The 27090-nt window shown below is 40.7% G+C and overlaps 1 protein-coding gene across 5 annotated transcripts in view; it reads right to left on the reverse strand.

The window, feature by feature from the left end:
* The window catches only part of BMPR1B (bone morphogenetic protein receptor type 1B), a 227242-nt gene that overhangs the window by 58390 nt on the left and 141762 nt on the right, over positions 1 to 27090 (reverse strand). Inside the window, exon 1 of one of the 5 annotated variants that reach the window (XM_085057979.1) lies at positions 14414 to 14472. The exons of 2 other annotated variants lie outside the window; for them this stretch is intronic. The gene's annotated coding sequence lies outside the window, so the exon portion shown is untranslated. 2 more of the 5 variants (XM_085057980.1, XM_085057977.1) reach the window with 2 other exon arrangements.

The raw sequence follows: 27090 nt of genomic DNA on the forward strand, positions 1-27090 counted from the left end.
AAATAATCAAGCCAACAAGGGCCATGCACAAGAAAGGACATGAAAAGCCACCAGTCAGCCCAGCTGGGCTCAAGCTTGCAGGCAATACCACTTCTTCATTAACAGGAATAATATTTCACATACAGCCTGGATCCCTAACAGGCAAAAGAATGTTTAAAAACAGGGAGAAAAATGCTATTGCACAGAGTTCCTTCATGTATCTTCTCAGGGGGTGTAAGGAAACAGATACCAAGTGCTTGCAATGTTGCAGAAATGTCTTGTATTTCCTTACAGTCTGTGTCCAGTAAATTTCAGGGGAAATTTCCAAAGAGGATGCACTGCTAGGGCACAATACACTTCAAGGATACTGTGTTCAGCTCCATCCAGCAGGTGTTTCCAGAGAAGGAATGCTCTGCCTGAAACCTGCCTTTTGATTATTATGGCTTTGGAGACCTTCTGAAAAGAGAGACCTGACAAGGGCACTGAGCTTTGTTTAGAGAACTTAATCCTTATTCTCCCAGCTGCCAACAGGGAAAAGCCTTGTTTCACTTAAGTAAAAAATTCCTTTCTTAGAATCAAGGGATGAAAGTGGCAGAGGAGAGCAAACACCCTCCCCAAACAGCACAGTTAACATCCCCAACAGCTGTTAACAGCAGCAGAAACATTCCTTTTCACTTTGACAACATTTATCAAAGTAAAAAATCTTTGCCAGGTGGCATTATGGGGATACAAAAAACATAAAAATAACAACCTGATCCTGTGAGATTACGAATTCCTCCCTCCTGTTAAAGTGAATGGTGCAGAGGGTGCTACTGATGCAACCTGAGCAATGAATCACATGCAAAAGGCTACATAGCATAAGCCATTCTAGTGCTATACTGTATGTTGTTTGAAATATTTCCCAAAAACAGAGAAAAAACCTGATGACTTTAAACTGAAATTCCAATCTTGGATGCACACACTGCCATGAGATTTCCCTTACTCCTAAAACACTGATAATATGAGTCCAAAGAAAAAGTTGTTAAATGTGCTCATAGATTGATTTTTTCCTCCTAAGACCTTTATTTTTATCAGTGGCACACAAACCTAGAGACTTCCAAACGTACTGGGAAGCAATATGGGCAGTGAGGCACTGCAAACAGGTCACCAGAGCAGCTGTGGATGCCCATCCCTGGAAGTGTTCAAGGCCAAGCTGAATGTGGTTTGAACCACCCGATCTAGTGAAAGGTGTCCCTGCCCATGGCAGAGAGGCAGTTAGAACTAGATGATCTTTAAGGTCCCTTCCAAACCAAACCATTCTGTGATATTTAAATACGGCAGGCTTGTAGTAAATATAATTTGAAGCATTCCTGTACATTCCACGAAGCAGTTCTGTTAAGCTTTCCTTAAACAAAATCTTTAGCCCTGAGTGCAAGAGTTTGTACAGGTATGTGTTTATTGCTGCTCCTTCTAAGACCTGACCTAGCCTGGCCCAGTAATAAACCAGCAACCTCCCATGGCTGTACTATTTTACAGACCCCAGGCATCTGAAGAGCTGCATTTCCTGACAGAGTCACTTCCAAAGGAATATGCCAACTCAGCAGGACTTTTCCAGCAGCCTTGGCTCCTGCCTGTGGGAGGCTATGGCATGGCAACAGCACAGTGGATGATGCTGCTTATCCCAATATTTGGAAACTGATGAGGAAGATGAATGGATGGAGAGATAGACTAAGTTGGACTGGAAGGCTGAGAAAAAGCATTGGGCACAAAACTGATAAGCAGCAGAAGTGAGCTGAGAAATCAGGGAAGTATATAAACTCTCACAGGGAGGGGAATTTGCTGGGGAAAATTGAATCAAGTGAAAACAGGAGTTGCTGGATGTTTCCCTATAGCTCAGAATTGCACTTGATTTGTTGAATCTCATCATGCCTCTGTGGAAAAACCATTCTGCAAGGCCCTAGCAAAACATTCTGTCCCTTCCAAGTGCTGGACACATGGAGATTTGCAACCTATTATTTGTGCCACTTTGTTCACTCAAGGGAAAAGTTTTGTGACGTGGATATGCACGGTCATTGTGCTGCATCATGCTTTGGCACAATGAGGGGGTATTCTACATGAGAGGACTTCTGTTTTCCATTTGGTTTTTTTCAAAGTCTAAACAATAACCCATAAAACCACAATATGTTAAAAGCACACTTTAAAAGAAAAAATCATCAACTCACCTATGCACCTGCTTACTTAGGAGATGGCTTAGTGTTACTTCTGCAAGATTAATAAAGGATATTTATTGCTGTGTGTGGAACCCTTTCTTAATTATTGCCAGAAGCTTAAAAAGTAGGTGAGGTAGAAAAACCATGAGTAGAAAAAAAAACTACTAAAAAGGAAAAAGAGAAGGAATTATTTGCAAGCAATGCCACTAGATGCTTTGCTGTGACCTGTTTCCCCCAGCAATACCTGTAGTTGATGCCAGAACAAACACCTAAACCACTCTTTTCTCAAGCAGTGCCCAATTCTTTGCTCCACTCCTCCATGTGCTCCACCTCAAGTAAGGCATGCCTTCACCTCAGAAGGCCATGCTTCACCTCAAGTAAGTGCATGTCAAAGGATGGAGCCCAAAGTGCCTCAAAACCAAGCATGTAGCAAAACAATGATATCACAAGTGGATTTATCCACGTCAGAACACACTTCCATTGAAAGAGACAGTCCAACCAAAAATTCGGTTTCTTTCTGCTTTGGTAGCTTCGTTTTGCAGTCTCATCAGTGATCTGCTCCACCCTGTGGCTGCCTAAGTCCCAGGGACAAGCAGAGAGAGGAGTCAACAGCAAGGAGTTATTCACTGCTGCTCCATGCTAAATTAGGCTGCTTTTACCCAAACATGAAACCACAGCCTGAATGTCTTTTTCTAGCCTGAACCATCCTCTGCCTCGATGCTCCCTCTGCTAAATGGGGGGACAGATATCCCTTTGTCTAACTGTGGTGATTTGTAAAACAAAACTGAAGTAACTGTAATGATACTATAATGATGGGTGTCTCAGGAAAAAATGCAAGGAAATGAACAATTACAGCCCCAGCAGGGCTTGAATAGCATGTGGTATTAAGGTGATGGTCACACATTGAACAATACAGCTAAAATAAAATAATGAATCACTCATTAAGTGAGGGCTGCTCATCCTTTATGCTGAAGAAAGCAGGGGTCCAGTGGAAATGCTAATCTGTTATCATGCAGCTGAAGACTGTATAGCAATGCATATGCACAGAGGTCAAACAAAGGTTGGATGTGCAACATAAATGCTGACATTTTGAATGCAGCAGGAGGAAGGGTCTTTTCATGTGGGTTGTGCTTGCGTCGCATGACTTGCTCAGAATTTGAAACTTAACAGGTAGTGTTTATTGACTTGACATCATTTAAGATCTATAAACTGCCTTTTTGAACACCACATTACTGTCCTTAAAATTTATTACTTTGAGTGCATTAAGGACTTGGGTAAATTCTTTGGTCCAGAGCAGGCAGCAGACCAGATTAACAGATTCAGCTTTGGAGCCCAGAGGTTGGAGCTCACACCCTTCTTCTGCCACACCCCTCCTACGTTTCTTGCAAGGAGGCCAAAACATGGATGCCTTCACAGCTGAAGATCCTCTGAGGCATAGAGAGTCAGGCAAAGGAGTGACAAACTCTCTGCCATTCTGCAAGGGAAATTTATTCTCTATTATTTGAGATTAAGCTGCCCTGAGAAAAACAATGGGAATGCAACAAGGCAGTACCTCACAGCCTAAATGGGCTGCCACAGTATCACTCACATTTTGAAAGCCATTTGGTTGAGCATATGAAATAGCAGCGGTCTCTTACTGTTTATAATGTACATACAAATATTTCTGTGGCCTTTGTCACTACTGGAGACAGCTACCCCCAGTTAATTTCTCTCATAAACAGCTCTGTGGAGTCAGACTGCGTTATTATTTCCATTTTGCAGGAGAGAAGGTAAAACAAAAGAACAGACCAGATTCACAAGGGTATCTTTGTAACTAACTCCCACTGAAATGAGCCAAACTTGGTTCAACTGCAGAATTTCTGTGCATCTAGATCCACAAATCAGATGAGCATCTAGGTGGGATTATTCTACAAAGCTTTGTATCTTTGGAAGGTCAATAGTGAACTAAACACAAAATTTTTCAGAAAATTGAGCTGTATTATTTCCTTCAGTAAAGGGCTGGTTACAACCACAAAAATATTAAACAGACAAGAGAAGTGGGCAGGAGAGGGAGGCGGTAAGGTTATATCAAATGATGGCAATGATGGGTTTAATAGATCTTTTTACATTGGTCATAACTGAATTTTCCCCTAATATTGTCTATTTATTGTATAAATAGAAAAAATACTATGCCAATAAACACTGAAAATATAAAAATCATTAATACTGTCACACAGTAAGAAAAATCTCATCATTCTAGCCAACAGTTTCAGAAGCACAGACTTCTATACATCTTTTACATCTATATAAAAATGTAAGAAATATTTACACCACCACCTTTACTTAGCTCTGAAAAATCCTTCTGCTGTAGACATAAGTGTTAAACCTAACCTAGTGTAAGTGCAAACCTAACCACAGCACTCCTCCAGCTCTTCAATCCAACTGTGGAAGGTGTTTGCCCACCAGTCCAAACATGCAGAGGACACTGCAAACACATCGCTTATAGAAGCAGCAGAAAAACAAGAGCTTTTTCACCTATTAAAACCAATGTGTTTTAGAGACAGAATTTATTTTCCCTTATTTTTACATCAGCTAGGCTGTATTTCTCTTTGTTACCTAAAATAACCGTAAGGTATTTGTTAGAGAAGGAAGGCTGTAACATTAGGTTTATTTTAGTGGCAGGATGCTATCTTACTGCACAAACATGTTCCAAGGGAAAGAAGCCTGGTTTAAAATGTTAGATTTTTACACAAAAAACTTCCCAGGTAGTTGATGTGCCTCCATAACTGAGTAGCATTCTATTTTATTTGTTTATGAGATTTAGTCCACTGTTCTTTGGTGTTACTATTTTATTATTACACAAAACATGGACATGACTGAAGTGCACGTCCACAGACCTGGAAACTGTCTAGGACATTTTTTTGGCCAAAGAAGAATTTCTGAGGGACTTATATCAAAGTTATAATAAAGTTTTTAACTAAAAAAAAATAACGAAGTACAATGACAGCAGATACTCCAGACTGAATCCTCAGCTGTAGAAAGCACAGCATCTCCCTTTGTCACACAGAACAGTCAGCCTAAGACAAGGATTAAAACCCTTCAAAAACCAAACCACTACAGAGTACTGTTAATAACCACCCCCAATGATAGTGTCAGCTATCACTGGCTGCTACTAAAGATACTGGATCAAGCACAAACATTTTGGAGAACCCCATTTTAAAGAGAATTGAGCAGTAAAAATGTCAGAATACCACTACACTTTGGTATCTGGGTTTGCATGGGAACAGTAACCTAAGAGAAATCAGAATTTCTGCACATGTAATACAGCCACTACCAAGGAGAAACCATTACATATACCAGCATCTCTGTTTCATACAGAGCAGCAATTCCATGCCCAAATTTTCCCACATGAACAGGACTCTCCCTAGACAGTTTAATCCTCACTGTCCAGCTAAAATGCCTACTGCAGCTGTGCTATCCCTATTTGCAGCAAGAAACTTCTCGAATTTTCTTCATTACAGCTATAGCTGGAATTTTTATCTCCCCTTCTTTTTTAACGGAAAGACACATTAATAACAACTGATCTGGGCAGAATCAGACCTAAAATTGTACAAACACCATAATAACTGCAGACAATTCCCTCTTTTTACTGATGACTTCTGGTACATATTTACTTATTTTTTTCAATTTAAAAGGCAAGAAAAATATTAAATGAAGTACATCTTCAGGCAGTTATGAACAGCTGAATTGCTACAAGAACACACAGGAAACTACATTTAAAAAAATAAAAAAGTTTATGAGATGCTCCACCTATTTAAAAACTGATCTGAACGAATGCTCTGAAACTATTAATTTATTTGCAAAACTGAAGTTGGTAATGACAGATTCAGAAGGTGTAAATGTTATTTCTTCATCTGTAGCTGTATTTTCAGCTGGTGACCTCCTTTAGGCAGCCATCATTCATTCAACAAAATCTACTTGGTGGCCCTTAATCAAACAGAATATATTTAACAATTTAAACAAAATACTGAGTTTTCACTTGTTACTCAGTCACAATAGAAAAGAGGTTAGTATAATATCACATTGACCTAATTAACATTCATTCAGATTTCAGAAGAGGTATTAAATTAATAATTAAATACAGATGCTGCTTGATCACAGCACATGTAAATATAGAATTTGATTTTTAATCATTACATTTCAGACTAGGATTTCTATAGTTTTTACTACTAAAGGAAAATGTAGCTGGCTGCAGTGTGTATACAAGTTGCCATGGTCAGAAAAAAAAAATCTCTTATTTCTTAGGCTGACCAAATACAAAACAAAGCCTCCCATGAAAAGCCTTAGATTGTACCTAACCCAGGTAAAGGAAGAAACTAAACACATCTGTTTCTGAAGATGTGTCACTTATGCTGATTTTCCCAGTACTCTACAAAGTCACCAAAATATTCTCTGTTTGGAAAGAAACAGAAATTTGCTAGAAACCTCCTGCAAATGAAACCCAGCTGCTTAAGCACAATCCCAGATGTCTCCTTCACCGTGTGGCTTTGATAGACTAAATTGAGCATAAGAAAGAGATGAAATATTTATGAAAATTAAATTTGCAGTGTGCATGTCAGTAAGCCTGAAAACCATTTTTTTCAAGCGAAGACAGGAAACCACATTTTTCACCCAATCGGCTTAGGTTAGCTTATAGTGGTGGAATTCATGGAGCTCCTGAGGTGCTTATGTTTCACGCAGACTGCTTAGCTTTTATTCAGACCACTTGTTCCAGAAACAGGGACCACAGACACTGCCTCTGACACCAGTGGATCAAACATTTATAAACAACATGCTCAAATGAATTACTGGTTTTGACTCAACCAAAAGTTCAGTATTTCAAAGGCTGGGAAAAATCTCCAATCACACTGAGCACTCTGGGTAATGATATTGTGTACTGGACACCTAATAGTGCTGGAACAAGCATGGCCTCTTGCACACTCAAGGGAATGCTATCTGACACTTCAGCAAATTAATGCATCCTGAGACATCATCACGCTATTTGTTCCCCAAAACTTTATACTTTTGTATTGGCTTCGTCAAAAGAGCAGTGGGGGCAAAAAATTATTGTGGTAAAAGAGACTAGAAAGCATGAACTAAGATAACATTTAAAATCAATTGAAGCCACAGAAACACTAAATACCTCCATTTTTCCAATGATAAATGTCTTGCACAAAATCTCCAAAGACAGCTAACATCTCTGGCTCTCCATGGTCCAGGTCTTGTCCATCCCAGGAGATCTATTATCATTATAATAAGCTCTACTACAGAACACGACCAGGTTTTCCTTTCCCAGCCGTTCCTACATTCCATCCCTCTGCAAACAACTGTCTTGGAAAGGGTAGCACTCCCTTTCAAGATCCTCTTTTCTCTCCTTTGGGGAATTGAGAAACCCACAAAAAATTTTTAGAAGTTAATCTTTGTGATGATTAACCACTCTATTACTTGAAAATCCTGCTTCATACAAATACCCATTCAAATACAGAACTATGACTTAATAAACACAGATGTGATCTTCTTAGCAAAGCAAAATGAGTACAAAAGGCTAATATTTATACTGTGGATTAGCAATAAAGGGGCTGCACTTCTCTGTGCAGCTCACTGAATATTTTTAAAGAAACCAAAAGGTCATTAACTTCAGCAAAGCAGGAACTGGAGACAAATCTAACACTTCCCATCACCCCTGTGCTCCTTAAACACCTCCCGAGTGTGTTACAGGGCCACTGGATGAGCCAGGACAGCAGAGCTGTCCCAGTGGAGATCAGGAGTTTATTTGAAGAAGCCCAGCAAGCAACATTTCCCAAACTTTCTTTCAAAAGAGGAGCAACAAATATCCTATTTCCTTTTCATGGAATGTTTATATGCTATGGCTTGAGTACCTTTTACGCTGCCAAGCTAATGAAAAGCCACAATTCAGCGGAGGAAGAACAATGCACTTGCTTAGTGTGCACGTTTTGACTTGTTACAAGAATACATTGTGTCTGAAGCAACAGCCCAAAACCTGCTGACAGATGACCAGTACCACTGCAGTATCACAGTAACTCCACAGAAAAACATCACAAACACCAGCAGTGTTAGAAAATATGTCCCCGACAGTCAGTTTGCGGTGTCAAATGCTAAAATATAGAAGGGCTTGAAATACAGGTTAGTATAAAGACAAGACTATCCTTGGTCTGTATAATTAAACTAAGACACTAGCCCTGATTGTTTTTTAAAGGACTTAAGTCTCCACTTCTGCAAATTACTCAAAGAAGAGAGCAGTCCTGTCAGTCTCAAAAGGACCATTTAAGTTTAAAATCACACAGGTCTTTGAATTAACCTGCTCAGTAAACACTTCATGGTTACTTTGGCTAACACATGGCACATCTAGTTTCAGTCCACTTAAGTATTCTGCTTTCTAGTGATGAATCTAGAAAAACAGGCAGTCAAAAAGCACACAAATTAAGTGTTGGCCAAACTGCAAAGCCAGTCAGACCTTCAAACTCAGTATCTTTGTCAAGGCCAGGCAGGTGAGGATGGGTGATAAACTCCAGTTCAGAACAACTGGTGCAAAGTACATTTCTTACGTCCTGAGTTGAACCATTTCTCCTAAAAAACAAGGAGGGAGGGAGTAAAAGAAGGAAAGACACAAGTATTGCTATCTTCCCTCCAGGTATGATGCTGAAGAGATAAGATTTTGAGCATCTGTAATGCTCACCACAAGCCACTCTCATTGCTCATTACTAGTGATTAATATCTGGGGATGCCATATAACAGCTGCAGTCAAAACCTCATGAACACAGACGTTTATGCATTTAACAGCTGGCTTCAAACTGTAAGTCAATTTTCCTGTATAGTAACTAGTATCAGTTTACAGCTGAAAAATTATTACTTTAAATGCATGCTGCACAACTATACCACACAGCTATCTCTAAAATAACGCAGCCCAAAGGTTACCTATCCTCATGCTTCCCGAATCATCCCTCAACTTTCAACAGGCCAAACTATGTCAGGTCCTATCTCCTAATTCTACCTTTAAGTCTCTGAGTGTTAAAATGCATCAAGGAGCAACAAATGTCAGAGGTGGACGTGGAGGCCTGGCACTTCTCCAGATAACGATCAGACCAGCAGGTGAACATGAAATTCTTTTGGATTACACCGAAGTACAGTATTGCCTGCTAAATCCCTTAAGCAGTGGACGGTCTGACAAGTAATTATACCAAAAATTTTGTTACATCAGGTTTATACATTCACCAGATTGCAACAATAATTAACAATTACCTCTATTCAAGGTCTCCGTGGCTTTGAATCCATTAATCATAAAAGCTGATATGTCACTCCACAGCATGAAGGTGGAGTACACCAACAGAGAGCAAATAGGCATAAGCTTCTCCTCAAAGATACAGTTGGTTCCTGCTCAGTTTTCTCATGTTCTTCCCCGTATTTTTCACAAATGCCACACTCTTTCAAATCAGAAAGATGTCTCTGTGATTTCCACACATCACTTTAGGACAGTGCTGCAACACAGTCAACTTTCTGACTACTTAAAAGATGCTCATTTGTAGCATCACTTGGGATGCTACCAGTGGTAGTATGGGAAGATGGAAAGATCTGCCAAATCAGTATCCTGCCTCTATCCCACATGGATAAGATGAGCAGGAAAATCTCACAGTTTTCATCCAGCTCCACTTTTACAGTAAGTTATAGCTTACACTTCATTCCATGTATAGGACTGATACAGCTTTGCAGTGACAGATGCAAAGAAATTGGGCCAAAACTACAACTTTGTCCCAAAGGCCAGCCTCGTATCAAAAATTTCTTTCTTTTTTTTGGGGGGGGCAGGGGGAAGGACGAACTTTGCCCAGGGATAAAAGAACATTTTTAAAACAAAGAGGCAGGTTTGGTAAGAAGAGCTTTTGTCACCAGTTTCCTTGACAGTCCAACCCTCTAGGTTGCATCATCAAGCTCAAGCAAGCATTTTTCCTCACCATCCAGGTTAATTAGCTTTTGGCCTACATTATTTATGCTTCATTTTTAAAACAAACATTACCTTTTCTGCCTTAATTTTTGAACATCTCCTTCAGAAAGAATCTCCTTAAGTCTGAATTTCAGCCTGAAAAATAACCCTCAGTAAGTTTGCAATGCAAGATAGAAGCAGAAAATAGTGCTCAGTCCAAAAGCCTGAACACAAGACCCACAGTTCAGTCTGAGTGAACTGCTCTGCCTTTCTTTCTTACACTTTGATCTCGAGTTTAGAGAAGATTAAATTCAGCCAAAAATACTGCAACAAACAGACAGATATGAGCAACAGCCAACACTGGTCATGAACAAACCACGTCAAAAACATTTCAATTTCCTCTAGGATAAAATATAAGCCTTGTGGACATAAGACAAGGAAGAGTGTATAGGAACTGGAAGATGAGGTTAGCACTCCAAAATATTCTTAAGAAGTTGGAGAAATGTTTGGGAGAAGTTAGGGTGCTATTCAGACAGTGTAACGCAATATCCAGCCACTGTAACAATGCACACACAGAAGGGATTGCACAAATAAAGAAATGCTCAGCTCTGAGTTCTGCATTTTGAGGAACATACAAAGAGATTGAAAAATGCACAGCAAAGTTCAGCAAAAGTAACTGGATGTACTCAAGACCAGACAAATAGAATTGGTCTTGAACTAGCACAAAGACAACCAGGGCACACTTAAGACTAATTTTTCTAGAGGAGAATAAGGAGACACTGGAACTGATTGCCTGGAAAACTGTGGTCTCCTCATCACTGAAGGAAAGCCAAATATTGCAAAAAATACATATGTGTGTCAGAGGAATTAACTAAACTCCTGGCATCTACTGCAAATCATCAATTGCATCAATGATCTAACTATATTTGGTATTAGTAACCATGTGGAACCATCAGTGTCTCCCCAGGTATAGGTACAGATAAAAGGAAAACTCCACAGGTAAAGGTAATTCATGTCCTCACTGTGATCATCCTGCAAGGAAACAGAAGCTTTGAGGGGATAAAGATAGATGCATCTACGAAGCAAATTTTAGCTAGAATTAATAAAGCACTAGTAAATCTTGCTCTCAGCCTGAGGCATGGACTGTATTACTCAGAAGACCTTTTAATTTGATTTTAAACTCTCTTTCATAACACTTTCTGGCCTTGAAACTGACCCATAACCCATAGGTTAGGAGGAAGCAAAGTGTTACCGTGATGTAATTCAAAATAAATAAATACATAAAGAATACAATTATACAATGCATAGCTTACCAAGGTTTTTCTCCCACACAGATTTAGCTCCTAAAATTATCCTATAGCACTCAGCTTCAATTGCTATCACTTTGTCTTTCTTTATTTGCCAAAAGATTTTGGGCCAGATTCCACCTTATGTTCAGTATTTCAGAGGAGGACAGGGAGCTGCTGAAATCACCTGTGGGAACCTGCATGGGCACTCCCTGGCAAAGATTCCCCAGCACAAGTCTCTCACTCTCCAAGTAGTGCAGGCAAACAAGCAATACACAGTCCTTGGGAGGGAAAAAAACCCTGTGCTGAACAAGACACTAGTTGCATTTCCTAAAACGTTTGTACAAGTGCTCAAAAACCAAATGACACTTGTAATTACACTGTTGGTAAGACATTATATCTGAGGATATTTTCTTCTGACCTAATTTCCGCATGCTCATATTTGTGCCTGAAATTCTGCAGAGAGGGAAAAATCTTGGTCTCTTCTGGACAACCTAAGTTTTCTGTGCTTATCTTCCAGCAGCCTACTGCATTTCTTCCACAGATGTGCCTAATCCCCCTGCAGATGTTCCTAAATCAGAATACATACGATTTCCTTGAAGGTTTTTGCACCAAGATTCTCAGTAAGTTTAGAAACACATTATTTTGGTATGGATAACTCTAAGGATTATCTAGGACTCCCCTTGATTTCAAGGGATCATCCAGAAAGAAAAGAGTCAAAGCATTTCTCCGTCAAAATTTTAAAAGGGAACAGAGAAACTAGTAAGACTCAGAGACATTTCTGACTCCTGGTTTCAGGAAAGCTGAGGCAGCCCCAGCTGCACTCTCCACTTCGGCAGCAGAGGGTGCTGCCAGAATACTAAGGGCCCCTGCAAAGATATCCCGGACTGGTCAGTCAGGTGTGACTGCAATTTGTCCAGAGCCTCCGTGTCACACAAATGTCACTTAGGAAGAACACCACCAGTTAATGGTTTCGAACTCATTTTTCAATATCACCCGAAGTTCATAAAACTTGTTAATCCCATGCCAAACTCTATGGCATTCTCTCTCCCATGCCGCTCATACACGGCTTCTGCAGTCATGCCTGAAAACAAAGTCAAACATTAGATAAAAATCACCAGTACACCAGTTTTGTGATTCAAGGAGAAAATGATTGACCAAGGATCGCGAGCTTGAGTCAGAACTGCACACACTGTTACACTTGGTTAGGACTCCTGCAGACCAGCTGCTGCTCAGAACCCTTCTCTACGTTCTACCACACTCTCCCCAAGCCCAGCTGCTCCCACGGACACTGCACTCACTTTCCACCACATGAAAGCTTTCAGGACAAATGGACTGCATGAGTGGCATCGCTGTTTCTTCTCATCCTTAGCTTTAGCTTAGTATCTTACAAAGGAAGCCAGAGTGAAACCATCTCAATCATCAGAAAACTCACGGTTGATGCTGAAGGACTGTAGGTGAAGTTGCAGAAAGTTTACCTGTTTAGTTAATAGAACAGACTCATGTATGGGGAGAAAGAAAAGATCTTCCTTGCTATGCATACCTTTTTCTATTTTCAGATGTGATACTCCACTTGCTAGATAACTGCTTCATAACGAAAGCATCCAAGCCAAAACATCCAGGAGTGTTTCATTAAAATATTTACCACTTTTCAAAAGACACTAAGCTTAACAGAAAAATGAGTCTTCAATGACAGTAATTTCATAGTTCTTCCAAAGAATATCAGTGCACGAACGAAGTGCTACTGTAAGCATAAACACCCTAAAAAACCTCCTGAAAACACATCAGCTCGTTTACTGCATTCAGAACTTGTTTTCAAATGCAATTTTTTAAAGTATGTTTTAAATCCTCTAATACACACTCCATATTTTTATCTCTAAAGTGAATAAACCTACTATGATTCTGCTGTCAATCAGAATTCTGCCTTACTGCAATCTCTGCCTACCGCTAATTAGTGCCTGCTTTTCTTATTAGCTATGTCAAACTTTTGCTTCTTGATGGGTAAAGACGGCATTTTCAGTTACAATTAGCATGATGCTTTCCTGCTAAGACCGAAACATGAACAAATTCAGTCTTCCTACAAAACCAGCACAACGTTCCTTAAATGTGTAGCTACTAATACAAAAAACTCCTCCCTGTTAAAAGGGGTAACAGAAAAAAGTTACAAAAACCATAAGCCTGAAACGCTCAAGATTTCTAAAGGCAGATTTAATATAACACAGCTTCCTTAAAACTTTTTCTTTTGAGCGGCGCGAGCCAAGTTGCGCTATCAGAAAGGGAACAGCAGCGAGAGCGGCAGCTCCCGCCGCCCCATCGCGCACGCCGTGCGCCTCCCGAGCATCACCCGCACCGCCGCACGCAGCACCCGCCGGGGCCACCACGGCAGGCCGGAGCTGAAATGTTCCCCCCGCGCCCCGTCCGCGGCCACCTTCCCGCCGCCTGCTCCCGCTCGCTCCGTCCGTCCGTCCGTCCCTCCCCGCTCACCTCGGGCGTGCAGCCAGCGCCGCGCAGCTCCCAGCGAGAGCCGCGGCTCCGGCCCCGCTCCGCCCGCCGGCCCCGGCCGCCTCCTCGCCGCGCCCCCGCCCCCGCCGGCTCCTGCCCCCGGCCGGCTCCGCCAGGCAGGGCAGGGCTGGCGGCGGGAGGCAGCGGGGCAGAGCCCACCCGCCGGGCTGCCGCCCCCGGGGCCGGACACAAAGGGGCAGCCGGGCCGGCGGCAGCGCGGGGGAGCCGCTGCCGGGAGAGGCAGCCCTGCGCTCCCCTGCCCCGGCACAGCCCCAGCCCCGCCAGGGAGCAGGAGCCGTCCCGGCAAAAGCCTTCGGGCTTCCGCACATCAAGCGTCTCCTCCGCCCGGCAAGGCACCGCAGCCGCCCAGCGCTCCCTGCCCCGCGCAGCAAAGCGCTCGCCCGGAACGAGGAGGAACCGACAGCTCCTCTCCGCTGCTGCCCGGCGTGCTTTCAGAACGGGCACCCTCCCTGCAGCTTGTCCCGGACAACTGCTGCAAATACCTTCTGAGCTGGTGTCATTCTTCAAGGGCCAAACGAGCCGCTTCGATATTTGCGAAGTGCAGGATTTCCCCGTAAGTCTGTTAGGGAATCAGCCACGCATAGGGATTTAACCTCACCGCTCATGGTCACACATGCACAGCAGCTGTGTCACTCCTCTGCTGGGCGCACTAAAACAAAGCCAAACCTCACTTATGGCTAGGGTTTACAGACCTTTACATTAGCAGGTCATCAGTGAATGCAAACCCACAGAATCATAGAATCAATTACAGTTTGAAGAGACCTGTAAGATCATCAAGTCCAACAGTTACCTAGCACCACCATGTTCACCGCTAAACCACATCCACACAGCTTTTGAACCGTCTACACATCTGCCCCTTATGACAGGAACAAATTTTAAACAACTCATATGCCATCAAGCAGCAGAAGTAGGTGGTCTTGTTCTTGAGCAAAATACAGGTGAGATTCTTAAAACACCTTAAAATACAGCAATATAATGGGAAAATTTACAAATGGATGCACCATAATAAAAAGAGGCTCACAACTACCACTAAGCAAAAAAACTGAGCAGGGGTAAGCTAGGTATTTACAATTAAAATCCTAATGAATATATAGTCATAATAACAGCGCTATTATTTTTATCTATGAGTGGGAAAGGTAGGGTTTGTGATTTATCAGCTCACTCATGACAATGTTTGTTCAGTTTGGCACTGATACTGGACTGCTGTAGCTTACAGAAGCCTGGCATCTCAGTGGGTAAATTCCACTACCATGTTTCAAATGGTATTTTGTTTCAAACAAGTAATCCCCCCTGAAACTGTCTGGGGAAGATCCACATCTTTGACAATGCTTAGCAAAATGAAAATCTTCGAAGTGGCTGCCTAGCAGCTGTCAAACAACAACTAGTAATAACAGAATAAAATTCACTTTAATGTGACTGAGAGTAATCTGACCCCAGCATTCATAAACCAGACCTTGACCAGGTATCGTAAGTGTGGTAAGCATTACTGTTGTCTTTCTAGTGATGAGTGGAATGTATTTTTTTCCTCATCCTTTGCTTTAAAACTCTTTTACCTGCTTGATTATTACAGCAACTTACAATGCAACTGCAACACAGACATCCATTTCTGTACACATGAACAGAATGTATCATTTATGTGAATGCAATCATTATGTGAATATAATTTTTCAGTCTTTCTCACACGTTTTCATTGCAATATACAGCAAGAAAGTAACACAGTAGTGTCTAAATTATTTCTTTTCTGAGTCCTAATTACAGATTTGCTCCACACAGATCAGTTTTCATGGGAAAAATTACCTCAGCTTTAAAATTCATATTTAACCTTCATGTGGTCTTCAAAAAGCATGCTACCCAAACTCCCATAAAAAAACCCCAACTTCTTAAAGTAATACTGTGTCATCTGCTAACACCATTTAAAATGTTTGTTAGTAAAATTAAAAATCACAAATTGCCACATATCATGCATTGTACACTCCAGAGCAGATAATTTTTCTTACAATAAACATGGGATGGCACTCCTATGACTTCTTGACTGCAAGATGGAAGATTATCACTCTTTTGGACAATTGGGATGTACACCACAAGCCTCAGTTGTATGACCTTAAAGGACTACAGGAATTCAGAGCAGTAAATGTCTGAATCTGAAAGACTGTCACTGAAAGTATGGGGAATCCAACTGAGATGCTTTTAGGATGCCAGCAGAATCAATGCATCAAGGAAAGGAGTTTCTTGTGCAGACTGAAGCAAGTGCTTAAAATCAGTCTTTAATTCATGTCTGTATCTGACCACAAACTCACAGTGGGAAGAACCTCAAATCTGATGGCAAAGCAGCACCATGACTGGGCAATTGGAGTCAGTGTGTGCTGGGATGGCCATGGTTAGCTCACCAGGCTCCCTGAGGGAAACCAGAGATCTGCATGCTGGCACAGAAAAGCGAGCTGAGGTAAAGCACCTCTTAAAAGTTACTGCCTTTCACCAGTTCCTTTACAGCGTTAACCATCAGTGCCCAACACAAGTGTTTGTTAGGGTGGGGATAGTAGGAGAACTCTTCTAGACTCAGAGCCAATGATGTAGCTCTGTAAATGAGGTGGTTCTTTGCAAATCCTTACAGGATTTATGGATATCAGGTGATATTCTTCTTTGGGACAGTGGCTAAAAAGAAAGCATAAATTACTTTAACACACATCTTGATTGCTTTTTGAAGAAAAATGAGATAGTGGGTAAGCATCTAATATGGTAGTTCAGGACACTGTTGTCATGAATTTGATGACACAAGAGGTGTCATTTCCTGTCTTGTACTCCAGTGTTTCACACCTTACCATGAAAAATACTGTCCCATTCAGCAAAGAGGTGGCAGCACAGTGACGGGAAGAGAGAGATCATCTTATTCGTGTTTCTCTGGTGTCTTCAGAGTTCAAGGTGTGAGCTGCAACTAAGGAATCTTTTTTATTGTGCTTTTTCGATGAGGAGCAGGACACTTCTGTTATTATTGGAGCACAAAGCAAAATAAATGAAGCAAGCAATAATGTGCTGTAATTACAGGATCTGTAGGCAGGCTGTCAGTGTTCATGGATCTTCCACTCAGTCCTGGGCAATACACCAGTATTATACACTTCCATATAAAGTGCATAAGCAAGCAAAAGTATTGCGAATTATTGTCCTGATAGGAACATTGCATTTCTGAAAATGAAATTTTCAAGTCATCATAAGTGTGGGAAAAAGGACTTCCTATCTTAGAGGATGACATCATTGTTTCCGTAGCTGTTAATGTTGTCAATGATGTAACAATATATTTTATTTCTTCCTGCTACTTTTGCTATTTCCCTACATATTTTGTGTTCTGTAAAAGCTCTTTGCCCATTAAAATCCTTTTCTAAGCAGAAGCACAAATCAAAAAAATCTAAATTAACAAAATTTCATTGCTGCTCTTTGTTTTCCTAGACAAAAAACAATCTAGTACTTAAACTACCACCAGTAATATTCACAAATGGAGGGCTCCTCCTTCAGATTAAATCTGCTTATATCTGCTTTCTCCAGGAAAGCTGGCAGAAATGAATTCTTTAAGGCATTATTCTCTAATATTTTTTTCACTTTGTGGTGAAACAGAGTCCCCCTCAGTGGAGCACACACTCAAAAAGAATAAAAAGATGCTTTCGCACCACTTTGAAAAATTGAGGCATTCAAACCCAGGGGCAGGCAGACAACAAAAGCTGTGACATGCTTAGAAATCCCTGAAAAGACTCTTAAAAGGCACTGGAGATGTGAATTGAAACTCTTTTGCCCAAGTTTCTTCCCTCTTGCCCTGCTCCACTGGCGGCCTGAGAGGAGCTGCGCACCCCAGCCCTGTGTAGGGACAGCCACTGTCCTGCAAACATCCCCCTTGTCCCTGTGGCCCAGCTGAGGGGACCATCTTGTATTCCAAGCACGTATTCCTCTGGGTTTTGTCTCTCTCTCTCTCTCCTTTTTTTTTCCCCCCAGAGATCTGCCAAAGTTTCCCCTCCTCTCCGATACACCCACACCCCATTTGGAAAGGGTAAAAGAGGAGCTAGGGAGAAAATCCCATAACTTGTCCAAAGCACGCAAGGATGATTTGTGTTCTCACTTATGGGGTATGACTGTCACCGTTGATCTGCTTTCAGGCCTAGATTACATCTGATAAGGGCTGACCTTATTTGAGTATTCACACATTATGCACTCATGGAGAGCATGTGGACACAAAAGTCCCTCAGATGTTCTGGGCATCAATCACGCTCACAGCGTGGTGGCTGCCAAACTTTTCTTCCCTTAACTCGGGAGAGGAGAGGGTAGTCCAAGGCAGACTTAATAAAGTTTAAAGCTGTGCCACAGTATATTTGGGGCCCATTGTCTTCTAAAAGTGTTCTTTTCAACAAATTCCCTGCAGTTACCACGGGCAACAATTCGTCTTTAACAAATTGGGGCGGACTGCGTGCAGACTGTGGGGAGGAGGGGAAGTGAACAAAAGGCTTGCCAGGCCATTAAATAAAAGCCAAACCAAAACTCTTCTGTCTCTAAGTTGCCCCGTATTTATGAAAACAAAGTGGGTTCTTAAAATCATTCCTAAATTATTAAAATCATTCCTAAAATCATTCCTAAAAACAGTGTGTTTTCAACACATATCTTAAATCACTTCCTTAAGCACTTGTGAATCTATTGTTCACCACACACAAAATTTTACAGTCATTACCACAAATTAACACATGCTTTTATAAAGAATATACTATAACCATCACTGATTACTAAAACATTTTATCTGTTGCAATGACTGACACCTACGTTTCATCTTTCCCAATTTCACAGGAACTACAACTAGCTTTATAAACTTTCTGCTTTTGTCTGCATGTTTATTTGAAAATGTGAAAGTCGGGAGGAAATAAGAGTGATGCATATGATTCTCTGAAATGTAGTTACCTGTGGGGCCTTTCTTAATTTGTAAAGTCTAAATTCTCATACAGTATAATCCTTACAGACAAAACTGACTCTACAGACTGCAGGCTTTCACAGAAACAGACAAACTGCCCAAATAAGCCATCATACCTATCTCTCAAACATCTTTTATTCCCCACATATGTAGACTACATGAAATTACTACTCTCAAAACGAATATGGTTTGCTTTTCTTTGCTAGATCATTCTTTTTAACTCCAAAACTTATTTAGGTCATGTAAACTTACTTTCTTCCATAGCTGGCCACTCCAGCAGAAACAGTAAACTAACACGTTTTTTTCATACAACTGGAAGTAAATAAGCAAAAAATACAAATACTCTTTAACCAGAGCCTTGGACAGGATGCCATGAAGAGTTCAGTGTGTTTCCTCATTTCAGTTTTAGATACTTTTCATGATGGGGAGTTTGTTGCTGCAGTTTGGGAGATCAGTTCACAGTATTATGACACATCTTATCATGGGGAAGTTCTGCTGCTTTTCCAGAGCCGCCTGACATTTTTTTCCTTCCAATTTAGGGCCATTTATTTCTTAGCTATGTATCAAAAGTGACTGATCCTTAAGAAAAAGGAGCAGCACACTGCCAAGAGAGGTGAAAAGACCCTTGGATTAAACCACAGGAAAACTATATTGAGAAGGATGTGGTTTTCTGGCACGATATCCAAGATGACAGCACGTAGAAATTCACTACCATTTTCACTGGGTTTTAATTTAAGCCATTCACAGCAGTGGCATTGACACTCACTTCCTCTGGGAGGTACATTTCCTAGTGAGGACCTTCTGTGTCTGTGTAGCATAAGTTGCTCCATATTCTTTTTAAAATATAAACAGCAAACCAGCCATCTCATCACATGTGGGGATCAGGATATGAGGTGCTTACTAAGGCCTGAGGTTTAAGTCCAAGTGTCCAGTCTATAAAGCCGTGTTCAGTCTCAATGGAAGTGTTCATTAGAAAGGTTTTGTCTATACAGCATGTGGATCACAAAGTTTGAAAAAAAAAAAAAAATCAGCCTAGTAAGAGGGCCTAACTAGCCAAATATGGTTGAGTTCATGGTGCTTTTTTCCCCCTTGGTTAAAAACTAGCCTTTAAAACTTGAAATATTTTGATGCAAATAAATTATTTTTCTTTTATCAGGATAAGGATACACACAAACATACACATATTGATGTTCACCCTCATTAAAAAGTCATTTTTTGGTTTCAAATTACCTATAGTATGGGTTATTCTAGGATATGAATAAAATCCCATTTCTCTGACAAGCTGGATCAAAATCTAAATGTGTGAGGGAAGACTGTATCTTTAGCTTTACTAAAGGTCCTTGCTAGGCTGGCTATATTTGGGTAAGGAACCACCATCACAAAAGTAAAGGACCTTTGCCATGTGTTTGACTCAATAAACCAGATACCAATATTGACAGTGCTTTGTCATATTCTGCCTGATCTTGCAATGACAACCTGCATGTGGTTCTCCAACTGGAAGTTGTCCCCACAAAATAGGAGCCACACAGCCACCTCCCAGCAATGTATCTACCACAACTACCACTGCCACAGCATCTGCATCGCCCCAGCTGCTGAACCAGGGCTGGCTGCTGTCCAGATGTCTCAGACTGTGGCAAAATGGAACTGTACCCAGCTACAGAAGCTAAAGACTTCCTCTAAAGGTCACAGAACATAGAAATCTCTGCACTGACACATCAGAGCAGTAGCTCAGTTTGTCCTTATTCCTGTCTCCAATAAAAGGTATTTGCTTTTTATTAATTTTTAAACGCATTTCTTTCTAATTTCATTGGGATGTCTCCTGTCTTTTATTATGTAAAAGGTTAAATAGAAGAATTCAATTTGCTTCTTCTTCTTTTTATATGTATTATTTTATTTTCCTTTTTCTGTCTCCTCTTATTGAAGTCCTCTCTATCCATCCCCCAAATTTTAAATTTCTTGATCCTCTAGGAGATGGCTCATCTCAGGTTTTATCACCCTCCTAATTCCTGTCCAGCTTTATCAGCTGAGGTGGCCTGATAAAAATGCAGTGTTCCTGGACAGATACGACACTCACGGACAGTCACTTTCAGAAATCAGCTTTATCTGTTGTTTGGAGTCAAATGTTTCACTCACTTTTCTCTCTGCAGAAAGAAGATTTCTTTGACTTGTTCAAGAGGAAAAGAATGATACCTTTTCTGCTCAGATTTATTTCAACATTCTGGAAATATACCAGTATTTTGTATTTGACAATGTGCACTTGCCAAAAATAGTTCAATCTGCACACTTGTTTCAAATTTAGCAAATCTTTCACAGTTTCACTCAATTCTTTCTGATTTAAGCTAATTTGGATAATTACTTTTACCTTCCCTGAAGTCACTCTTCCCTCCAAAGCCTACTGTACCCAAAATCACTTTCAGAAGTAGCTTATTACTGCCTTCCTGGTGGCAGGAGCAGTGTGCCTCCCAAATCTCCCTTTCTCCTTTCCCTCAATATGCCAAAGAATGAGGCTACAAGAGAACAGAAGAGGAAGCCCAGCAAAGATGGGATGGTTTGGTGGGATGGTTTGGTACAGAGGGGAGTAGTGTGTGAAGAGAGCTGTAGCTACCCTCAAAAAATTCTATTAATAATTTCACACTATTTTCTCAGGGCTTTTATAACTGAGAAAATTTATACTAATGAGTACATAAAAATAATAATACTTTTATACCATAAAGTATTCTCAGAAATTCAGTTGCATTATAGTCTCTTGGTACAGTATCTTATCAGTACATAATTTCATATTTCAGAAGCTCCTTTCAGCATAGTTTGGATTTCAGCCTCCAAGCTATTCTCCCAAACAATAAATGGACAAAGACAGATTTATTCATCCCACTCCCACCCCAAAAGCATGTCTGATGGATTTGGAAAGTATCCTACACATTCAAGATAGGCATCTGCCAAAATATATCCTACTCTAATGCTTGTAGAAGGTATTCTTTCCTCCCATACTGCTTTACTGGTTACCAATTTCCAGTTGAAATAACTTTTTTTTCCTGAACAAAACTTGTTCCTGTGTTTACAATCATATTCCTCTCTAAGTTTAACTGCAAAGCAGATCACCCTGAGGAATCACAGTGGCACACTGGTTTTAGGTACCCAGGTCTCCAGGGAGGTTAACTCCAGAACACACGGCCACTATTCATAACTTTCCTATAATTACAGGTACACAAAGACCACAGAAGAAACGAAACACACAGAAAGTAAATGTATTTTGTGACTTCAGTCTCCTATAGAGCCCAGCAAGCAGGACTTGGCATCGAAATAAGTCTTAGCTGTAATTACAGGTTTATCATGAGCACATGATAGGGAAAAAATCCACCAAAACAACAAAAAACAACAAAAACCACCCAACAACAACCAAATTTCACTCCATTGCTACTAAATTCTATGTATTATAACATCAAACCTCAAAGCAGTCCCTAACATGATGTGGATAAAACATGACCTCTCTTGAGGCACTTTTGAGTGGTACAATGAGCTTGAAAGCAAGCAGGAGCTTGCACAGTCCACTGGGAAACTGAATTTTGAAATAGTAATTTCAGTATCACTTACTTCTGCAGTATTATTAAAAATAAATCTAAATTTGAAGATGTGAGACTGCTACAGTATCCCACGTTCTGGAGGAGTGTATTGTTTCTTTGTTTGTGTCTTTTTTTAGCTAAAATGCATATTAAGACATTAAAAAAAGCCTTTGGCTCTGCCTCTTTAAATAAGTAGCCAGCTTCTTTAGCCCTTCCCATTCCTTCACCTGTCCCGTTATAGAGCACAGCTGCTTGCGGGTTTAAGATTTTTTTTGTGAAGTAACAGTTCATGATAATCTCATTAAATCCTTTCTAACACTTTCCAGTTCATACAGGATTTCCTTCACTGGGGTGAGTGCAACAAGGATTGGCTGCTTAAGCAATCTCTGTGCAAAAAAAAAAGGGTCACCCAAATCCCTCCTTGCAGAGGAGGGTGCAGGGGAACCAAAGCTTGGCCCCAGCCAAGCGGCTGGAACAAATCCAGAGATGCAGCAGCTCTTTGCTGTTTCTCTCTACAGCTGAGAAACCACACTAGAAGTGTAATCCCCAATATCTTTTGCATGTAGAACAAATCATGTGCTAAGCAAGCTCCTCTACCTGTAAATCATTCTGTTTAAATGCCGAAAGTTCCCCTCTCTGCTAGCCTAGGAAGTGCTCATTGCAAAGGAGACAGGGAGCTGTGTTCTCAGGGAGAGGCTCCACGAGCAGGCTGGCTGCTCAGACATCACTGCCATTCCCAAGAACAGGAGACTAACCTCCCCAGGGAGAGTGGACAGCGTGAAACAGAAGTGAGACAAAAAGAGGCCTGACTATTTTACAGATATGCCTTCTATCAGATCTTACAGGCCGTGCTGAAGGTGTTCTGAAGGCATTTCCAAGGTGAGGGACCTCCCAAGAGAAGCCTTGGTGCTGCACAGATGTAAATGAGGTGCTGGGAGCAAGGAAAGCTGGAACATCTTAAAGTGCTCCAAGAGGAGATGGGAACAATTTCTAGGCTGCGTTAGAGAAACCTCTCTAGCATCAGCTACTTGTATCAAAATGGTCAGGTTTCATTTCACTGCACGCGGTCCCATCAATAGCAGTTTAATAGGATTTTCCCCTATTTACATGCACTTAAATGGCAAATGCACATTTCCTGCTCCAGCTGCCAAAAAATACTTTTTCAACCTGCCTGACTAAAACCACCCAAAACGAGCAACGCTAAGCGTGTAAGACAGTTTAAGGTCTATAGCAAAGGCTAGCCAGCTCAGGTATCTGGGTAACAAATATTTTTATAGGCCTTTCAGTGGCTCCAATCCAGGACAGCTCTGTAGTGATTTATTTCTCCAACAGCTTCTAGGGTGGCCTATGTAAAATTAGCTGGTAATCACAAACCAGGCCCCTAGTGGGCACGTTCCACACCCAAAGCAGAAGAGACTGGTGCTCCCTTGCTGAGGGTCACAGGAGAAAGAGCAAGGACTGAGGGGGGAATGCTGGATATCTCATGCTGTCAGGAAGAATGAAGCTGAACATCAGAGCATTATGCTAGAACTTTTCAGGATCAAAGCACAGTTCATCCTATTTAAGCCATAAATGTGTCACTTTTTATGATGGCCCTGGTAGTACTCTGAATAAGCATTAAATACAGTTTTTAAGGGTTATACAGAATTTGTCTTGCAAAAACCTTAAGAGCAAACAGTCAGTTTGCAGACTAAGTTGCTACCGCAGTTCAGAGTTTTTTAGCTGAAAATTGTCCCCACATCTCAGTGTGGAAGGGAGCAAATATTAACAGCACAACCTGTGTATTGACCCTTGAGGAAACTTTCGATGACTGAGACTTTACTGCTTAAGACCTTTTACATAACTGCAACACCTTATTTACGATGGAATTGGTTGCAAATGCCCATGCACTGAAAGTCTGCAAGTCTTGCCACCAGCTTCTCTGCTGCAGGGCACCACCTGGGCACTGCAGGGCACCTGGCCTGCAGGCTGCAGCTTCATCCACAGAACAAACACATTGCAAATTCTTTTTCCCTGCCTCCAATGCAACTCCATCCACCTCTGCCAAAGCATTCAGCCAAGACAGAGGTTCATGTGTAGTGCTTATAATTTTTGCTTGGCTGAGATGATTCAGCAACATCTCTACATGGTCAGCTCACGTGCTGATGCAAGTCTGGTATCATCACTGTCTCTCAATGACCTTAAACATCACCAAGCTGTAGTAATTCTCATGCTCCAATGAAAGCTAGAAACTGATGGAAGACTCCCAAATCTTACACAACCAAAACAAACACAGAAATGCAGCTGCTTTTCTTGAACAATTCCCCCATGATCTTTAAGAGAAGTGATTCAGACAGATGTTACAGTTTTATGATCTCAATTCCTATTATATTCATTCAGGTCTAACATAATAAGTTCCTCATATCTAGATTCAGTGTTACCATGTTTTTCATTCATTTTGGCTGATCTATTTTTGATATACTCTCTGGATGCACCATCTTTAAAACGTGCTAATTTAGTTCTCTGGCTGTAGGTAATATGTTAATCCCAGCACTTGCAAATATTCAGTTGGAAAATAAAAACTACACACTAGAAGTCACATGCTTATTTAAAATATGTAGCTGGACATTATCAATATGACACAAGGATAGTAGATGAAAATTAACCTGCAATTGCATATCATCAAATAAATCGACCTGCTAATGAAAGGAAACACATTTCCATAAGAATTCGAGTGGTATCCAAGTAACAATTCCATGATGATGTATTTTCAATTAAAGAATTACAATAGGCTACACTTTTTTTTTTCTCTATAATGTTAGGTTGTAATTCATTATTGTACAGGCAGCTGAATATTAACCTACAGCTTCTGCTCTTTGTCTTGGTAGTAACTGGGAAATGTTTTCAAGGTCAAATACTTTTATTGAAAAAGATACCTACACACCAAATTTTTGAAGCTTTCTTCTTTTCTACTAGATGGTTGCTTGTTCTTACTTTTTTTATCAAGTTAGAGAAATATTAACAAAATCTATGAGAAACTCTGCCAGACTGACAAGTGCAGAGGAGTGTACCTGCTCATAACAAAAGCAAATGTAGGTTTATTTATTGCTATTCTGTACCCAAAAAAGGTTCATTTCCTATACGGCCACAAGCTGTGAAAAGCAGACTCATGGTTGTAAGAAAGTAAGGCCATTTAGTGAGCCCATGTTTGCAGGGGGCAGCCAATTTATTAATTCTCCATTTCCGGTGACAAGCTTCTAAGTGCAAGGGCATGAAAATTAAATACAACATGATCTTTAATTATCTTATGTGGTCACTTCATATTATACTGTCACAATGTATGACTCACTGATGTTGCTATATGGTACCACAAAATGTTCATATTTAACCAAATTACAAGCAAAATGCATGAAATTCTAAAGATTATTTTCTTTATGCAGTGACATATCTGTCAATTATTACATTCCTGAGTTTTGGTCAGATGGCACTGATGCCTGAGAGAACAGAACAGTACTCTGTATTGTTAAATTCTCCACTAAGGCTTAGTTTCAGTAATTCAGCTTTCATTACAAATGCTAAAATTCAGTAGTAATTGAATTTAAAGCTCAAAAACCACCTCTACCCTTAGAATATGTGAAAAATGTTTTTCCTTGAGCCTGACAGGAAAATGAAAATAAGAGAGGGATGGAGAAGAGAATCAAGATACTGTTCCCATTACACAGTATCTGTGGAAGGATTATTTCAAATCAGAAGGCTCCCAAGAAATGGAAAAAAAAAATAATTCTCACATGTTAAACAGTAGTTCCTGCTTCCCATGAAAGCCATCTGTTCTGTGTATGTACATGGTTTGAAAGACATTCCCAGGATTGTGTCAAGCCAAAGGAATCCCCACTAGAGTTACAGAAATATAAACTCCCTTTACACTGGCAGGAGAGCGCTAAAATGCAGCCCTGAGGACATGTATAGCACCACCCGCCTCAGGACCATAACAGTCCTGCTGGCATTCCAGGCGTTACGCAGGATTTTCCCATCTGATATTGGGTTATGAGAACTGAAACTTTAGCAGGGATAACATTGCAATACTTTGAATTAGAAATTCTTCAGATGAATATAAGGCGAGATCTCCACTCTTCTCTATTGCAAAATGGCATCATCACCCTTTCTCCCATTTGCAGCTGACATGAAAAATGCCTGGAAAATATTTTTGAAAGAGGATTAATTCCATAACACAATTTTTGCCATTACTAATTTCAATGGGAGTGGGACATGGTGCAGTTTGAATAATATACTTGTTCCACGTTCATTTCCAAACTCTGGAAATGGGAGTTGAAAACAGAAGTCTAATAATTAATACTTGTATAAGAAGGACAATCCTTCCTGTAGGCCTGGCATTTTTGCAATCCCTTGTCTACTATACAACTGAGTTCAAATTGCAATTATTTTTCCTAGGGAGCAATTAAATACTGCTACCAATGTTAAGCATAAACACAACTCTAACTACAAGCAACGCTCAGATGACTAGCTCAGGTTCAAGGGTTCACTGCACATGAATATCCATAAATACCACTGACAGCCTTAGCAGTATAATGAACTTTGCAGCAACTCATGCAGGCAGTCTACACAATACAAGAACATAATGCCCCTAACCTTAAAGCAAGAAACCTACAGAAGCAATTCTGAG

Source organism: Lichenostomus cassidix, chromosome 4, assembly GCF_008360975.1.
Source record: "Lichenostomus cassidix isolate B80296 chromosome 4, HeHo_3.0, whole genome shotgun sequence".
NCBI classification, from domain to species: domain Eukaryota; kingdom Metazoa; phylum Chordata; class Aves; order Passeriformes; family Meliphagidae; genus Lichenostomus; species Lichenostomus cassidix.